This window comes from Arachis ipaensis, chromosome B1, assembly GCF_059453495.1.
Source record: "Arachis ipaensis isolate K30076 ecotype BB chromosome B1, ASM5945349v1, whole genome shotgun sequence".
NCBI lineage: Eukaryota > Viridiplantae > Streptophyta > Magnoliopsida > Fabales > Fabaceae > Arachis > Arachis ipaensis.
In genome coordinates, this window is record NC_142436.1 from 102,814,797 (window position 1) to 102,818,707 (window position 3,911).

A 3,911-nucleotide genomic window follows, 5' to 3' on the forward strand; every position below is an offset into this window, starting at 1 on the left:
ACATAGTTACTAACTACTAATGATCATGTAATGAAGACACAAACATGGATAAGCACTTAACATAGAAAACGAAAAACAGAGAAAGTAAGAACAAGGAATGAGTCCACCTTAGTGATGGGTGCATTTCTTTCTTGAGGAACCAATGATGTCCTTGAGCTCTTCTATGTCTCTTCCTTGTCTTTGTTTCTCCTCACTCATTGCTTTTTGATCTTCTCTAATTTCATGAAGGACGATGGAGTGTTCTTGATGTTCCACCCTTAATTGTCCCATGTTGGAACTTAATTCTCCTAGGGAGGTGTTGATTTGCTCCCAAAATTTCTGTGGAGGCAAGTGCATCCCTTGATGTATCTCAGGGATTTCTTGATGATGAGCTTCTTCATGTGCCTGTTGAGATTCATGAATGTGCTCTCTTGTTTGCTCCATCCTTTTCTTAGTGATGGGCTTGTGAGATGAATCTTTCCATCTCCCACGCCTCAGAGATGGAAGCATTTGTCTTCCCTTTCCTCTTTCTTGAGGTTTCTCTGGCCTTAGGTGCCATTAATGGTAATGGAAAAACAAAAAGCTTATGCTTTTACCACACCAAACTTAGAATATTGCTCGCCCTCGAGCAAGAGAAGAAAGAATAGATGAAGAAGAAGAAGATATGGAGGAGATAGAGGGATGTGTGTATGGATGTGAGTGGTGAATGGAAAACAGAAGGGATGACCATGAATGGAGAGAGAGAGGGTGAGGTGGGTGGGGATCCTGTGAGATTCACAGATCCTGAGATGATCCTGTGGGGTCCACAGATCTTGAGATGATCCTGTGGGGTCTACAGATCCTGAGATGATCCTGTGGAGTCCACAGATCCTGAGGTGTTCAAGGAATTACAACCTTGCACCAAATTAGGCATGTAAAATGCCCTTGCACACAACTCTGGGCGTTCAGCGCCAGGTTGGTGCCCATTTTGGGCGTTCAATGCCCATTTGTTGCCCATTTCTGGCGTTGAACGCCAGAACCATGCTTGTTCTGGGCGTTCAGCGCCAGCTCTTCTCCAAGGTGCAATTCTGGCGTTCAGCGCCCAGATGCTGCCCATTTTGGGTGTTCAGCACCCAGATACTGCCCATTTTGGGGGTTCAGCGCCAGAACCATGCTCTGTTCTGGCGTTGAACGCCAGGCAGGTGCTTCCTCCAGGGTGTGATTTTTCTTCCACTGTTTTTTATTCTGTTTCTAAATTTTTCGTTTATTTTGTGACTCCACATGATCATGAACCTAAGAAAACATGAAAAACAAAAATAAAATTAGATAAATAAACATTGGGTTGCCTCCCAACAAGCGCTTCTTTAATGTCAATAGCTTGACAGTGGGCTTTCATGAAGCCTCACAGATGTGCAGAGCTTTGTTGAGACCTCCCAACACCAAACTTAGAGTTTGGTTGTGGCCTCCCAACACCAAACTTAGAGTTTGACTGTGGGGGTTTTGGTTGACTCTGCTTTGAGATAAGCTTTTTCTGCTTCCTCTCCATGGATGCAGAGAGAGATCCTTGAGTTGTAAACACAAGGTTGTCCTTATTTAATTGAAGGATCAATTCTCCTCTGTCCACATCAATCACAGCTGTGGCTAGGAAAGGTCTTCCTAGGATGATGGATTCATCCTCTTCCTTTCCAGTATCCAGGACTATGAAATCAGCAGGGATGTAAAGGCCTTCAACCTTTACTAACACGTCCTCTACTTGTCCATAAGCCTGTTTTCTTGAATTGTCTGCCATCTCTAATGAGATTTTAGCAGCTTGCACCCCATAGATTCCCAGTTTCTCTATTACAGAGAGGGGAATGAGGTTTATTCCTGAACCAAGGTCACACAGAGCCTTAAAGATCATGGTGCCTATGATACAAGGTATTATGGACTTTCCAGGATCCTGTCTCTTCTGAGGCAATGTCAGTTGATCCAGATCACTTAGTTCATTGGTGAACAAGGGAGGTTCATCTTCCTAAGTTTCAATACCAAATAATTTGGCATTTAGCTTCATGATTGCACCAAGGAACTTGGCAGCTTACTCTTCAGTAACATCCTCATTCTCTTCAGAAGAGGAATACTCATCAGAGCTCATGAATGGCATAAGGAGGTTCAATGGAATCTCTATGGTCTCTAGATGAGTCTCAGATTCTTTAGGTTCCTCAGAGGGAAGCTCCTTATTGATCACTGGACGTCCCAGGAGGTCTTCCTCCTTGGGATTCACGTCCTCTCCTTCCCTTACAGGTTTGGCCATGGTAATTAATTCAATGGCCTTGCACTCTCCTTTTGGATTTTCTTCTGTATTGCTTGGGAGAGTACTAGGAGGGATTTCAGTGATCCTTTTACTCAGCTGGCCCACTTGTGCTTCCAAATTTCTAATGGAAGACCTTGTTTCATTCATTAAACTTACAGTGGCCTTAGATAGATCAGAGACCAAGTTTGCTAAATTAGAGGTATTTTATTCAGAGTTCTCTGTCTATTGCTGAGTGGATGATGAAAAAGGTTTACTATTGTTAAACCTATTTCTTCCACCATTATTAAAGCTTTGTTGAGGCTTTTGTTGATCCTTCCATGAGAAATTTAGGTGATTTCTCCATGCTGAGTTATATGTGTTTCCATAAGGTTCACCTAAGTAATTCACCTCTGCTATTGCAGGGTTCTCAGGATCATAAGCTTCTTCTTCAGAAGATGCCTCTTGAGTACTGTTGGATGCAGCTTGCATTCCATTCAGACTCTGAGAAATCATATTGACTTGCTGAGTCAATATTTTGTTCTGAGCCAATATGGCATTCAGAGTATCAATTTCAAGAACTCCCTTCTTCATAGGCGTCCCATTACTCACAGGATTCCTCTCAGAAGTATACATGAACTGGTTATTAGCAACCATGTCAATGAGTTCTTGAGCTTCTACAGGCGTTTTCTTTAGGTGAATGGATCCACCTGAAGAAGTATCCAATGACATCTTTGATAGCTCAGATAAACCATCATAGAATATATCCAGGATGGTCCTTTCTGAAAGCATGTCAGAAGGACACTTTTTGGTCAGCTGCTTGTATCTTTCCCAAGCTTCATAGAGGGATTCACCTTCTTTCTGTCTGAAGGTTTGGACATCCACTCTAAGCTTGCTTAGCTTTTGAGGAGGAAAGAACTTGGCTAAGAAAGCCGTGACCAGCTTATCCCAAGAGTTCAGGCTATCTCTCGGTTGAGAGTCCAACCACACTCTAGCTCTGTCTCTTACAACAAAAGGGAAAAGCATGAGCCTGTAGACTTCAGGATCTACTCCATTAGTCTTAACAGTATCACATATCTGCAAGAATTCAGTTAAGAACTGAAAAGGATCTTCGGAATGCTACCAATGGTTCTAGCCTATACCACAAAGATACTAATCTTACGGACTCGGTCCATGTATTATATATCCAAAAGAGTATACTCCAGCTGTCGTCCAATGACTATGTTGAACATCATGTAGACCTCTTTGTGGTTGTTAGGCACGCGATCTTGGCTAAGCGAGTAACGAAGATTGGGTGATTGTTACGGGTCACCCCTTCATTCTGACTTAACTGAATTAAGAACAAGAGTATATCTTGGAGAAGAAGTAGGCATGAATTGAAGGAAAAACAGTAGTAATTGCATTAATTCATGAAGAACAGCAGAGCTCCACACCTTAATATATGGGGTGTAAAAACTCCACCGTAGAAAATACATAAGTGAAAAAGGTATAAGCATGGCCATGAGGCCAGCCTCCCAAATGATAGTCTATGATTACATTCGTTCCAAAAGATAGTCAAAAGACTCTTAAATAAATCACTAAAAGTAGTTTTTATACTAAACTAGTAACCTAGGTTTATAGAAAATGAGTAACTAAGTCTAGATAGTGCAGAAATCCACTTCCGGGGCCCCCTTGGTGTGTGCTTGGG

General features: G+C 42.2%; 1 non-coding gene across 1 annotated transcript; it reads left to right on the forward strand.

Annotated features, from left to right (window-relative positions):
• Positions 1-3,010: 3,010 nt before the first annotated feature.
• Positions 3,011-3,118, forward strand: LOC148577703 (small nucleolar RNA R71). The gene has a single exon (XR_015904077.1). It is a non-coding gene; the product is annotated as a small nucleolar RNA R71 (small nucleolar RNA).
• The last annotated feature ends 793 nt before the right edge of the window (positions 3,119-3,911 follow it).